The sequence below is a fragment of the Coregonus lavaretus genome (assembly GCF_964263955.1).
Source record: "Coregonus lavaretus genome assembly, chromosome: 34".
NCBI classification, from domain to species: Eukaryota; Metazoa; Chordata; class Actinopteri; order Salmoniformes; family Salmonidae; genus Coregonus; species Coregonus lavaretus.
Genome location: NC_140021.1, coordinates 15,196,868 through 15,212,417, shown reverse-complemented (window position 1 = coordinate 15,212,417; position 15,550 = coordinate 15,196,868). Strand labels below are relative to the sequence as shown.

Sequence of the window (15,550 nt, the reverse complement as noted above, 5' to 3'; positions counted from 1 at the left end):
CTTGACTGGGAATTAATCTTGGTGGAATAGTACTTGTGTTCATCGGAATTAATTGTAGTTCTATAAGGCAAGAACATGCACAACATAACAGAATCAGTAAAGTGTCATAATTATGCTATATAAACATGAATGAATAAACATAATATTACACTACTATAACACAGATATAAACAGTGCTGTAAACATTTCAGCATAAACATAAACCTAAACAATAAACATCTTGTCGGAGAGAGAGAAACCAATTACTGAGACTGACAAGATAAAGACTTATGGTACCCTCTCCAGCCCCGTGCGTGAATCTTCCTTGCTGAGATCTTATCTGATCTGCCCCAGCGCCAGAGTGTCGTAAATTACTCTGCCCATTCATGAGCTCCAAGACCCATCTGGGAGGGTTCTAGAAGCTCCGCAAAAGCACTTTAACAAAGGCCACTATAGAAAGCGCCGGGTGTAGCATGTGCACAAAAACTATGCTTACCAACACAACAATGACACTTATGGCAACGGGGTAAAATGCTCAATTTTATAAACAATATGCCAAGCAGTATTGGCAACTCCAACATTAAAGAATAGCAATACCTGTACAATAGAACATATGGCTGCAAATGTATCATAGTTACTAGGTAATTTGTGGTTATTACCCATTATTACACAACATGTAAAAAGAAACCCAATAAACCCCCCTGCAACTTACATTTCAATGCAGGCACAACATGCAGGTATTCTAGTTACTGTCCACATTAAAAATAGTCCTCAGAAAATGTGGGTCTTCTTTCTTCGGATGACTATAACACTCTGACCTGAGTGGGTGGGTGCAGTGTCCAGATGCACCTTTCCAAGCTCTTTGATTGGTTGGGAATGGCAGGGCCATGATGGGTGAGGGATAACTAAGCTAGGCTGGACAGCCAAACTAACGGGACTCAAAGGAAACTGAAGGGACTGTAAGGTAAAGTTAGGTAGAGAGGAGGGGAGCAGGACAGCCTTTTTTACACTGATGATTCAACGCTATACGTGTCAGAAACCACAGCTAGTGAAATCACTGCAACCCTAAACAAAGAGTTGCAATCGGTTTTAGAATGGGTGGCCAGTAATAAAGTGGTCCTGAACATCTCTAAAACTAAGAGCATTGTATTTGGTACAAATCATTCCCTAAGTTCTAGACCTCAGCTGAATCTGGTAATGAATAGTGTGGCTGTTGAGCAAGTTGAGGAGACCAAATTCCTTGGTGTTACCTTAGATTGTAAACTGTTATGGTCAAAACATATTGATTCAATAGTTTTAAGGTAGCTTGGGGGGGTAGGAGTGTTGGGACAGTAACCTAAAGGTTGCTGGATCGAATCCCTGAGCTGACAAGGTAAAAATCTGTTGTCCTACCTCTGATTAAGGCAGTTAACCCACTGTTCCCTGGGCGCCGAAGATGTGGATGTCGATCAGCCCTCCGCACCTCTCTGATTCAGAGGGGTTGGGTTAAATGCGGATGACACATTTCAGCTGAATGCATTCAGTTGTACAACTGACTAGGTATCCCCCCTTTCCTTTCCCTAAAGATGAGGAGAGGTCTGTCCGTGATTAAGAGATGCTCTGCTTTTTTTTTCACAAAGCAAGTCATGCAGGCTCTAGTTTGATCGTATCTTGATTATTGTCAAGTCATATGGTCAGGTGCTGCAAAGAAGGACGTCGTTAAGCTGCAGCCGGCCCAGAACAGAGTGGCAGGTTTTGCCCTTCACTGTAATCAGATGGCTAATATCAATACTATGCATGCCAGTCTCTCTTGGCTAAAAATTGAGGAGAGACTGATTGCATCGCTTCTTGTTTTCATAAGAAATATTAATGTGTTGAAAATTCCAAATTGTTTACATATGTAACCAACTTCATATAGCCACCCAGAAGAAAGGCACACGGACACCCACACTTCAGGTTGACTTGGTTTTTATCTGCAGTAAAATATATCAAACAGTGATGACAGGCTTTCACAGGACAGTCACAGCTACACTGTGATAAGGTGTGAATGACGGAGTCAGGCGCAGAAGGTAAAAGCACCGAAATCCAGAGTTTATTCAGTGTACATGAATAAAGCGCAGTAAGCGTCAAAACGAAACTAGCACAAGGGAAAATCCACATTGGCTACATACAAGGAAAGAGTAGCTCAACCGAGCTACCTACTCTCACAATGAACAATCACTCACAGAGTACAAGGGGGCAGAGGGAACACTTATACACAGACTAATGAGGGAATGAGTACCAGGTGTGTGTGATTGACAAGACAAGACAAGACAAATGGAGTGATGATAAATGGAGCGGTAGTGGCTAGTAAGCCGGTGATGACGAACGCCGAAACCTGCCCGAGCAAAGAGGAGGGGCACCCACGTTCCACGTTTCCTCCGCGCGCCGAAACCAGTCATCCACTGCAGGAGCTTTGGTCTGGCTCTGGTGCCACGGTGCCAGAACCGGTTGATAACCTAAAACACACTGAAATGGCGTTAGGTTCGTAGAGGAGTGGCGGAGAGAGTTCTGGGCATATTCTGCCCATGGCAGGAACACCGACCATTCCCCCGGCCGGTCCTGGCAATAGGACCTCAGGAACCTACCCACATCCTGATTAACCCGTTCCACCTGCCCATTACTCTCAGGGTGGAACCCAGAGGTCAGGCTGACCGAGACTCCCAGACGTTCCATGAACGCCTTCCAGACGTTTGACGTGAATTGGGGACCTCGTCAGACGCTATATCCTCTGGTACCCCGTAGTGCCGGAAAACATGTGTAAACAGGGCCTCCGCAGTTTGCAGAGCCGTGGGAAGACCGGGCAGAGGAAGGAGGCGGCAGGCCTTCGAAAGCAGTCCACAACGACCAGGATGGTGGTGTTCCCTTGAGAGAGAGGCAGATCAGTTAAAAAATCAACACTCAAATGAGACCATGGTCATTGTGGAACTGGTAAATGTTTTAACTTACCCGCTGGGAGGTGCCTAGGTGCCTTACTCTGGGCGCACACTGAGCAGGAGGAAACATACACCCTCATGTCCTTAGCCAAGGTAGGCCACCATTACTTTTCGGTCAGGCAGCGCACTGTATGACCGATACCTGGGTGACCAGAGGAGGGTGACGTGTGTGCCCAGTAGATCAGACGATCATGGATAAGCGCAGGCATATACTGCAGCCCAGCTGGACACTGCGGTGGAGATGGATCTGTGCGTAATGCCTGCGCTATATCCGCGTCCATCGCCCATACTACCGGCGTCACAATGCAGGAGTCTGGCAGTATGGGGGTATTGTCTCTGGGCCTCTCCTCTGTATCATACAGCCGGGACAGTGTGTCTGCCTTCACGTTCTTCGTACCCGGAATGTATGACAGTGTGAAATCAAACCGGGTGAAGAATAGGGCCCACCTGGCTTGGCGAGGGTTCAGCCTCCTCGTTGCCCGGATGTACTCCAGGTTACAGTGGTCCGTCCAGACAAGGAATGGGTGTTTCGCCCCCTCGAGCCAATGTCTCCACAAGGTGAGAGCTCGGACAACAGCCAACAGCTCCCGATCACCAACGCCGTAGTTCTGCTCCGCCGGGCTGAGCTTCTTTGAGAAGAACGCACAGGGGCGGAGCTTGGGTGGCGTGCCATCCCAACCTCGGACGCATCCACCTCCACTACGAATGGTAGTGATGGATCGGGGTGGGCCAGTACCGGGGCTGAGGTGAACAGTTCCCTCAGGTTACTGAAGGCCCTGTCAGCCTCAGCAGACCAGCGGAGCCGGGACGGCCCACCCTTCAACAGAGATGTAATGGGAGCTGCGACCTTGCCAAAGCCCCGGATAAACCTCCAATAATATTTGGCGAAGCCAAGGAAGCGCTGCACCTCCTTTACCGTGGTTGGAGTCGGCCAATTAAGCACGGCTGCAATGCGGTCGCCCTCCATCTCCACACCTGTGGTAGAAATGCGGTATCCGAGGAAGGAGACGGACTGCTGGAAAAACATACACTTTTCTGCCTTAGCATAAAGGTAATTTTCCAACAGTCAGGCCAGTACTTTGCGAACCAGGGACACATGCTCGGCGCGCGTAGCGGAATACACCAAGACGTCATCGATGTAGACCACTACACCGCGACCAAGCATGTCCCGAAACACCTCGTTCACAAAGGACTGGAAGACTGAGGGAGCATTCATCAAACCATAGGGCATCACCAGGTATTCATAATGCCCCGTGGTTGTGCTGAATGCTGTCTTCCACTCATCTCCCTCTCAGATACGCACCAGGTTGTACGCACTCCTGAGATCTAATTCAGTGAAGAAGCGCGCTCCATGCAATGACTCAACCACTGACGGAATGAGGGGGAGAGGATAACTAAATCTAATCGTCTCCTTGTTCAGTGGTCGATAGTCAATGCACGTGCGCAGACCGCCATCTTTCTTCTTCACAAAAAAGAAACTTGAGGAGGCGGGTGAAGTGGAGGGACGTATGTACCCCTGACGCAGTGACTCGGTGACGTATGTCTCCATAGCCTCTGTCTCCGCCTGCGACAGGGGATACACATGACTCCTGGGAGGTACAGCGTCTACCCGAAGGTTTATTGCGCAATCCCCCGCCCGATGAGGTGGCAATTTAGTTGCTTTATTCTTGGAGAAAACTTGTGCCAGATCATGGTATTCGGGGGGAATGCGCACGGTGGTGGCACCGTCTGGACTTTCCACCGTGGTTGCACCAACGGAAACACCCATACACCTACCCTGACACTCTCGCGACCACCCCGTGAGAACCCTCTGCGGCCATGAGAAAGTGGGGTTGTGGAGTGCTAGCCACGGAATTACCTAACACCACAGGGAAAGCAGGAGACTCAATGATTGAAAAGTGACCTGCTCACAATGCGTCTCCTGTGTGATCATGGTGACTGGTACTTCCTTTATAAACCTGGACCCTAATGGTCGACTATCAAGTGCTCTGATGGGGCGTGGAATGGATAGGGGAACTAATGAAATGCCCTGGCGGCGTGCGAAAGTTTTATCCATAAAGTTCCCAGCTGCGCCTGAATCTACTAGCGCCTTACACTTGGGAACTGTCATGTAATCAGGAAAGTATATGGGTATGGTACAGTGCGCAGCAGTGGTCTCTGAACAAGTGTGGGTGCTCAATACCTGGGGTGATGCGAGAGTGCCCTGCCGGCCACCTCCTGACCGAAAAGAGCGCTGACGACAACGTGTGGTGGAATGTCCCTTCGTGCCTTCCGATTGGCACTGGCGCTGTCGTCCTCCGCTCTCTCGGTGCGAGGCACCACCCAGCTCTGGATCCGCGTCGATCGGGACGGGAACGGGCAGCCCTCCTCCAGGACGTTCTCTGGTTGTCAGCAGGTTGTCCAGACGAATGGCCATGTCCACCAGTTCGGTAAAAGACAAACTGGTGTCATGGCAGGCTAGCTCCCGTCGGACGTCCTCCCGTAGATGGCACCGGAACTGGTTGATCAGGGCCAGCTCGTTCCACCCGGACCCTGCTGCCAGGATCCGGAACTCCAGCACGAACTCCTGTATTGTCCTCATCCCCTGCCTCAAGTGGACCAGCTGCTCACCCGCCTCTCGATCCTCGGGCGGGTGATCGAAAACCGCCCGAAATAGGCAGGTGAACTCCCTGTAGTCCTCCAACGCAGCTCCTCCTTCTCTCCAAACCGCGTTGGCCCACTCCAGGGCTTTCCCCGAGAGGTAGGAAATGAGGATGGACACCTGCTCTCGATCTAATGGTGCCGGCCTGACACTGGAGCAGTACAGCTCCAGTTGGAGAAGGAATCCCTGACACAGAGCCAGCGTCCCATCAAACGCCCGAGGTCGGGATATCTGGATCCCTCCGGGTGCTGTGATGTAGGTGGCTGGATCCGGTTGGCCAGCTCGTCTCGACAGATCGATTCCTCTTCTCTCCGGGCGTTGGACGACCTGAAGAACCCGATTCATCGCTTCCCCCAAGCTGGCCAGCATCATGGAATGCTCCTGGACCGTTGCCACAATTCCAGGTGTGCGCTCTTCTCCCGCTGACTCCATAGTGGGTGAGTGATTCTGTGATGAGGTGTGAATGACGGAGCTCAACCGAGCTACTCACTCTCACAATGAACAATCACTCACAAAGGACAAGGGGGCAGAGGGAACACTTATACACAGACTAATGAGGGAATTAGTACCAGGTGTGTGTGATTGACAAGACAAGACAAGACAAATGGAGTGATGATAAATGGAGCGGTAGTGGCTAGTAAGCCGGTGACGACGAACGCAAAAACCTGCCCGAGCAAGGAGGAGGGTCAGCCTCGGCTTAATTCGTGACACACACGTTCACTGCTCTCAGAATATCTCTCTCAGACTCAATGCACAAAGTGATCGTATAGTATACATGCGTTGTGTTTAGAAAATAACAAAAATACAGTAAAGCATATCAAACAGTGATGACAGGCATTAACGGGACAGTCACAGCCACACGTTCACTGGTTAGGTAGGACACAAGATATCTATTAGAGAGGAGCAACAGTAATGATACATACCCTCAATGTGAAGTGACATCAATCCATAAATACAGAGCACAAGTAGAACCCTTTTTATATAAACCTTTTAAGGTAGTAAGAAAATAAACATTCACTTAATATTTCGATAAACAAGTCTTGAGTTACCAATCAATCACCTGGTAGCAATAGCTAACATGACATTACAGTGCACTGACTTACGGTGCTAGTTAGCTCGTCATTAACATACTGTAACTAGCTAAGCCAGCAAACACTTGATTATTGGCTTTAAATACTTTAACGACAACATAAATATATACATAGTCACATTCGCTATTAACCAGTTTTCCAAAGACACTATTGTGTTATACAGTTTTAAACAGCTTTTATGTACAGAAGAAGGAGACACGAACCTACTCTCAGAATATCTCTCTCAGACTGAAGAGCAGGCAGACCAACTTTCCAAATAGGGGAGAAGCACTCAAAACTCACTAGTTGATCTTTCAAGGAAAATAATACAAAAATGGTAAGTCTGAAGACCTCTCGTATTGCCAACCTTAGTACAATGGCAGCAAATATTTTTTAGGAATTCAACAACACCTAATGAAAGGAAATGTGATTAATATCACACCTTTTTCTGAAGTGAATGGATTCACCCACTACTCTGCCCGCGAACAGCGGTGTTCTTTGATATCTACATTGCGTGCAGCGCGAGCGAGGTTGATGGAAACTCTACATTTTCACTTTGTCACACATAGTCAACTTACACACAGCATTGACACACACACTTACCCCACCAGACATGCCACCAGGGGTCTTTTCACAGTACAGTATTATACAGAGACATTGCATGGAACTCTCTTCCATCTCATATAGCGTAAGTGAACAGCAAACCTGGTTAAACAAATTAATAAAGCAACACCTCACAGCAGAACGCCTCTCCCAATGTGACCTACTTTTTGCGTGTATGTACTGACATGTATGTGTAATCTGTAATGTCTATGTTTTTAAATGTAGGTCACTTGTAAAGTATTTTTTTGGTAATGTATTTTTCGTAATGTGTCGGACGCTGGGAAGACTAGCTGTCGCCATTGGCGTCGGCTAATGGGGATCCTAAGAAAATCAAATTAAAATCTCTTTATGACCATCTCTTATGTATTACCATACAATTGGTGTTACAAATAAATTTGCCCCCCTCTTAAATGTTGTGGTCTTTTCGATAAGGCCACATTGATTCCCTCTATACCACTTAGTGGAGTAGTCCAGCCTTTCTGCCAGGACTACTAGTGAGGGGCATAAGTCATAGGGAGGATTGGACACAGAGAGGGAGAGAGGGAGGAAAAGACAAGTGATATATCTTATTTGATTTAAATTAATGTCATATTTTCCCCAGCTGATCTGTCTTTCAGGACAAGTCATCAGCTGATAGTCAGGCAGTGACAGTGACAGACTAACCACCAAATACCAGTTTTCTTTGATCAAATCTGTCCCCTGACATCTTCATGCCACGCACACACGCTCTCGCTCTCTCTCTCTCTCTCTCTCCCTCTCCCTCTCTCCCTCTCCCTCTCCCTCTCCCTCTCCCTCTCCCTCTCCCTCTCCCTCTCTCTCTCTCTCTCTCTCTCTCTCTCTCTCTCTCTCTCTCACTCTCTCACTCTCTCACTCTCTCACTCTCTCTCTCTCTCTCTCTCTCTCTCTCTCTCATATACACACACGTACACGCATACGCACACACACACACACCGATAGCACCAGCCAACCAACCGATATCCTTTCCAAAGGTTGTTGCCTCATTGCTGGATGTCCTGGCAGTTTGCTGTGGTGCCAGAGGTTGCTGGTTACTCTGCTGATAGGTTTAGGAGGGGGGAGGGGAGAGGCGGGAGGGAGATGGGTGTGGTAAAGAGGGAGAAAGGTGAGGGAAAAGAGAGCGAGAGAGAGGGAGGAGACTGGAGAGTGGAAAAAGGCAGATGGATGAGGGGAGAAAGGTAGATAGGAGAGAGGGAGGAGAATATAGAGGAGAGAGAGGGAGAAAGGTGAGAGGTAGAAAGGTGAGGGGAGAGGTTGAAGGATCTAAGGAGGTTTAGAGATGTTAAATAGCAGGGGTCACTGGGATGATCGCTTGTCCTCTAGTGCTCCTCACACTGTATCTACTGTATCAATTGGCCAGACCTGGATTAAAATACTATTTCAAATATCTCAATTACTTTACATACATTTGAAGTAAGTATTCAGATATATTTTATTTGAATAGATAAGTAGTTTGATATTTTAATGTATTTGGAAATACCCTTGGAAAGTATTTTCAAATACTAAAATACACTGACTCAATTACACTCCCATGCATTTAACCCATGTATTTTAAAATAGTATTTGAACGAAGTATTTGAAAATACCCTCAAATACAATTTGGTAGACTATTTGGTTTTTACAAATAACCATTCAAAACTCAAATAAAAATGTTTTGGGATGTGTATTTGAAAATACTCAAGTACACAGAAAAAAAAGTATTGTAGGCCCAGTGCAGTCAAAAATTTGATTTTCCTGTGTTTTATATATAAATATTTCCACACTATGAGGTTGGAATAATACTGTGAAATTATGAAAATGATGATAATGCCCTTTTAGTGTAAGAGCAGTTTGAAAAGACCGCCTTAAATTTCCGCCTGTTTTGGTGGGATGGAGTTTTGGCATGCCTGGTGACATCACCAGGCAGTAAATGAGTTAATAGACCAATAGGTCATTTTCAATAAAATGTCACAATAAGGTGTAGAGTGTTCGATTTGCCTTCTGGGGGGCAAGGAGACCCACAGCTACGCTAAAACCATTGACAACTCTTTCCAAAATCTCTTCCAATATCTCTGATGAAGCAAGCTAAATTATGTTGTTTGCTTAGCTAGCTACATTCCAAATGGATAGGTACCTTCACGTACCTGAAATGACATGATCATTGCTGTTTACTGATCATGAAAAGCATGCAGTTACTTGCTCTGTAACTCTAATGATAGAGCTAAATGTGCGCAATTGTTTTGCTAAAACCATTGACAACTGCATGCCGTTTTCAAGGGTTTGTTAAATAAATGTTATAACTATTTGGGTTTAATATTGTCACCTATTGAGCATAATCAGAACTACATATTCAGATTATTCCATGCAAAACAATTGTGCACATTTATCTCTATCATCAGAATTATACAGCAAGTAACTGCACGCTACATTGATTGATGAACCACGTCAAATAGGCTAGCTAGCTAATAACAGATCACGTCAATTTGGCTAATAACAAGCAAACTTTCAGGGGATAAACTAGATGACTATATCCAAATATTGTTTGATTTGATTGCCATCTATAGTGGCGATGACAGTAGTGCGACTGACAACTTTACCAGGACGAGGACTTGCCGATGTCAAGCTCTTTCCAAAATCTCTGATGAAGCAAGCTAAATTATGTTGTTTGCTTAGCTAGCTACATGCCAAATGAATAGGTACCTTCACGTATCTGAAATTACATGATCATTGATGTTTACTGATCACGAAAAGCATGCAGTTACTTGCTGTGTAATTCTGATGATAGAGCTAAATGTGGGCAATTGTTTTGCATGGAATAATCGGAAATGTGTAGTTCTGACTATGCACAATAGGTGATGATATTAAAACCAAATAGTTCTAACATTTATTTAATAATCCCTTGAAAACTGCACATAGTTGTCAATGGTTTTAGCATAGCAAATTGAATGTATTGTGACGTTTTATTGAAAACGACCTATAAGAAAGAGAGTTCCAATAACAACTAGTTTTTAGTTTTCCCATCCCCACTCAGACCACTCCAAGACAGTCCAAGCAAAATTCTTGCTTAAGAAATTACTCTTTGCTAAGAAGCTATTCTTGTTTCTTTTTGACCATTTTAATTGAAAACAATCACCAGAGGTCTGGATTCGAGTCACATGACTTCTGTCATAGAGTCTCCATGGATTACTCTCTGCACAGCCAGAGACAGTAGACACAGGCAGCCCCGCACTTGCAAAAAAAAAAAGTGCAACAGATTGCCTAGTGAAATGCACGCTCGGCCCTCTGATTGGACCAGCAAACTGTCGATCAACACAGGTCAGGTGAGCTAGCGCAGTGGTTCTCAAGGTGGAGAAGGTTCTGGAGGGTCGCGAGTATGAAACTGTCTACATACAGTGAGGGAAAAAAGTATTTGATCCCCTGCTGATTTTGTACGTTTGCCCACTGACAAAGAAATGATCAGTCTATAATTTTAATGGTAGGTTTATTTGAACAGTGAGAGAAAGAATAACAACAACAAAATCCAGAGAAACGCATGTCAAAAATGTTATAAATTGATTTGCATTTTAATGAGGGAAATAAGTATTTGACCCCTCTGCAAAACATGACTTAGTACTTGGTGGCAAAACCCTTGTTGGCAATCACAGAGGTCAGACGTTTCTTGTAGTTGGCCACCAGGTTTGCACACATCTCAGGAGGGTTTTGTCCCACTCCTCTTTGCAGATCTTCTCCAAGTCATTAAGGTTTCGAGGCTGACGTTTGGCAACTCGAACCTTCAGCTCCCTCCACACATTTTCTATGGGATTAAGGTCTGGAGACTGGCTAGGCCACTCCAGGACCTTAATGTGCTTCTTCTTGAGCCACTCCTTTGTTGCCTTGGCCATGTGTTTTGGGTCATTGTCATGCTGGAATAACCATCCACGACCCATTTTCAATGCCCTGGCTGAGGGAAGGAGGTTCTCACCCAAGATGTGATGGTACATGGCCCCGTCCATCGTCCCTTTGATGCGGTGAAGTTGTCCAGTCCCCTTAGCAGAAAAACACCCCCAAAGCATAGTTTCCACCTCCATGTTTGACGGTGGGGATGGTGTTCTTGGGGTCATAGGCAGCAATCCTCCTCCTCCAAACACAGCGAGTTGAATTGATGCCAAAGAGCTCCATTTTGGTCTCATTTGACCACAACACTTTCACCCAGTTCTCCTCTGAATCATTCAGAGTTCAATCTCAGCTTGTTACCTGTATAAAAGACACCTGGGAGCCAGAAATCTTTGTGATTGAGAGGGGGTCAAATACTTATTTCCCTCTTTAAAATGCAAATCAATTTATAACATTTTTGACATGCGTTTTTCTGGATTTTTGTTGTTGTTATTCTGTCTCTCACTGTTCAAATAAACCTACCATTAAAATTATAGACTGATCATTTCTTTGTCAGTGGGCAAACGTACAAAATCAGCAGGGGATCAAAAACCTTTTTCCCTCACTGTATACCATTTGTATTGTATGTTTATACCTTTGCCTATTTTATCTGGTTTCTAACATAGGCCTACGGTACTGCACGAAATTATTGTCTAAAAAACATCTAATCTGTGCTTTAGAACAAAAAGATGTGCATCTTGATTGTTGACCAATGACCAGTCATCAGCATTAGCGTGCAAAGGCAGGCTATCCAAAAAGCATTTTTTAAATGTTCTCCAGTTTTGCCTGGTAAATACAGAGTAGGCCTACGTTTATATTATCCATACAAAAGTTATCCATATACTGTATACAGTTTTGCAATCTACTATGGACGCATTTTTGACAGAATAATAACATTAGGCTACCTGGCGATTTCATTGATAATTTTCCTATTTCAGATAGTACTAGTTTGGGAGGCTACTGGCTATATGTCTGATAGCTGTGCTAATTAGCTATCTAGCATGCTCTGCACACCTGGGGTTAAGCGCAACTCGGAAAGTGTAGCGTAAGTGTAGTTTCATCGGATGGAGGCACCCATAGCTGTTTGGATCTTCGCAAAACTATTGTATTTGAAGGATTCTTTCTTGTTGTTGAAAGTTAAGGGCCGAAAGCCGTTTCGAAAGCCATATCGCAAGCGATGCCTATTAATGTTTATAAACGTTAAAAAACAGCGTCGGGATTGTAGTTCACATGAGGCAGTAGTGGGCAAAGCTAATGGCTGAGAACTATAGGGTGAAGCCAGAATGCTGCCTAGAGTTTTGAGAGCTAAGACAGACCATGCTTTCCATCTGTCTCCTGCAACCTCCGCTGCATACAGGTAGGGTAGGCGTATTATACTGCTTCCTCTGGACTCCAGAGAAGTGACATGATATCCCTAGTTGATATTGGCTGATGACACTTGCACCATCTCTCCCTACTTTTCGACATTTGCGCTGCACCTGATCCTATAGCTGTACAGCAAATCAGCAATCTGTTCACTAGCACAGTGGATCTCAAACGTTTTGTAAAACTGCGTTTTACACCTTCATTTTTTTTTGTTGCTCTTCAGTGAGAGGGAGGTATGGGGGTCTGTTTTTCACAAAATGCAGGTGTAAAACGCCATTTTACTAACATTTTAGAACCACTGAGCTAGCAAACAGATTGCTGATTTGGGATTGGGTGCAGCGCAAATGGCAAATTGTAGGGAGAGACGATTGCCATATAAATATGCAGCTCCAAAAAAATGTGGTGATCAAAAATATTACATGTTTACTTTGCAAGCTCACCAGCAATGGGGCATCAAGCAACAACTACTAGCATAGGCCTACTGGTCTTTTGGTATGAAATTGTTTGAAATGTATAATTTACTTAATTTACTTGCATTGGGAATTTGTTGTTAAAATGTATTGTTACATAATCAAAATCTGATGTTGACAAAACAATGAAAAGGGCTGTCTGGTTCCTCAATAAATAGACAAAGTTTTTACTTGACTTGACTTGAAAAAGCTTGTGACCTGACTTGCTCTTAGAATGCACGACTTGGACTTGACTCGAGACTCGAGCTGTTCTACTTGGGACTCGACTTGAGACCTGGACCTTGTGACTTGAGACTTGCTGTGACTCGAACAACAGTGACTTGCTCCCACCACTGATAATCATAGTAAGGTACTTAACTATTACCCAGAAATGATTTGATATTGAGATAAAAACGGCTGCATTGGATCTTTAAATACCAAATACTCAAATACACATTTCTTCTATTGGGGTTAGTTCTCACCTACTGAGTTCACTATAAGTTCACTGGGTCAGTTTCACAATGGTCACAGTGTTTCCATTAGATCAGGAAACCAAATCCAATCCAATGAAAGCTTTCCTTAAAATATGTTTTGCAGAAGGGTTTTAATACATTTCACAGTCAAACAAAGTCAGCTGACAAAAATGTATTACATACAAGCAGGTTGCTAAGATTGATAAAAGTAATACAAATATAATGTATGTGTCCTAAAATCAGTATTACAAATGCCCCCATTTTAGCGGTGTCACAATATCACCCTCACGGTGTCTGGTTAACAGGGGTGATGATCATTGGGGCTGAGTTTGAGCCATCATAATCATCAAAGGGGTTCAAGTATGGATAGAGCTTCTCTGTAAAGGTGCAGCCAGTGAAAGAGAAGATATGAGACCTGGTGTCCACATCATAGAAGGAGACCTGACCCTCCTCATAATCCACAAACACCCCCAACTTCTCTGGCTTGCTCTTCAGTGAGAGGGAGGTATGGGGGTCTGTGAAGGCCTCATAGTCCACCTGAAAAGATAACCACACAGTCCATAATCTTTGCTCTGGGTATAATCCACGCTCTCTCTATTAATCGACTCTTTGGCCACTCCTACATTCCACCAAGTCTTCCCCTTCACCTGCACCTCATAGTAGAATCTCCCTGAGGAGAAGCCCTCCTTTGCCAAAACAGCTACATGACTTTTAAACCTCTTTAGGTTGTAGAAGTGGTTCTGTTCAATATGACCTGTTCTCACTAGTTTCCCATTGCCAGATACAATGATAAGGGGATGTGCTGTATCAGGGTCCATAGTGACATCCACTGCATACTGCTGCATCCTCTTCAGTTCATCACCCTTTGACTTCTCCAATACTTTATTCAATTTCTCTTCAAGTTCAGTAAGTGCTCTGCTCACCTTTTTATCCAGCTGGGATATGTCTTTCTGCACATTCCACTTGCTCTGGTCCCAGGTTATACTGACATCAGACCAGTCCTTGGTGGATGTAGGGGTGCACAGGGATGACGAGCTTTGGAGGAGGTGGAGATGATCCTTAGAGTGTGAGAGCTGCTCCAGCTCTGAGCGTCTCCTCTGTAGCTCAGTGATTTCCTGCTCCAGCTCTTTAATGAGCCCCTCAGCCTGCCGCTGGGTTGCTTTCTGCTTCTCTCCAATCATCTTAGCCACCTCAGCCTGGCTTCTCTGCATGGAGCGGACTAGAGTGGTGAAGACCTGTTCACTTTTTTCTATCTCTCTCTCTGCATCTCTGTTGCTGAGCTCAGCTGAGTGTTTGATCTCTTTAACCTTCTGTAGGCACTTGTGGATCATCTGCTGCACTTGATTCTTTGTCCTTCCCAGCTCAGCTTTCTTCTCTCCAAACTCCTTCCTGAGAGAGACGGTGTGATGACCTTTGTGGTCTGTCACAGTGCAGAACTGACACACACACATCTGGTCAGTCCTACAGAACAGCTCCAGGGGTCTCTTGTGCTTCTTGCACATCCTGTCTTCCAGGTTCTCCACAGGGTTGATCAGCTTGTGTCTCTTCAGGGCTGGGGCTATCTGATGATGCTGCAGATGAGTCTCACAGTAAGAGGTCAGACACTCCAGGCAGGACTTCAGGGCCTTGAGCTTCGTCACAGTGCAGACATCACAAGCCACTTCTCCAGGCTAAGCATGGGACTCATCTCTGTCTCTGACTTGTATCCCCTTAAAATGATTCACAACCTCTCTGAGTGTTGTGTTGATTTTGAGCTTAGGCCTTTTGTCAAAGGTCTCCTTACACATTGGACACTGGCACTGTTCAGTGCTTTTCCAGTATCTGCTGATACAGGCCTGGCAGAAGTTGTGTCCACATGGAGTGGTGATCGGATCAGTGAGATCCTCCAGACAGATAGAGCACTGGAACTGCTCCTCAGATAGAGCACTGGAACTGTTCGAGGATGCCATATCTGGAACACAAAATAAATATAAAAGGACTTCCTGGAATTAGTCATCTTTTATAGCTGTGTTTACTAAGAACAGTCCTTATTTGATACCCGTCCACGGCACAATCTTTCACTAATGCTGCCATTCACTTGACTACATGATTGAAACAAACACAAGACAGG

General features: G+C 45.1%; 1 protein-coding gene and 1 pseudogene across 2 annotated transcripts in view; one reads left to right on the top strand and one right to left on the bottom strand.

The window, feature by feature from the left end:
- The window catches only part of neto1l (neuropilin (NRP) and tolloid (TLL)-like 1, like), a gene marked incomplete at both ends in the record, with an annotated part of 165,886 nt that overhangs the window by 102,356 nt on the left and 47,980 nt on the right, over positions 1–15,550 (top strand). The gene's annotated exons all lie outside the window — the stretch shown is intronic.
- On the bottom strand, positions 13,726–15,389 carry LOC311109312 (E3 ubiquitin-protein ligase TRIM39-like; annotated as a pseudogene). Its single transcript has one exon. The product of its transcript is annotated as an E3 ubiquitin-protein ligase TRIM39-like (transcript).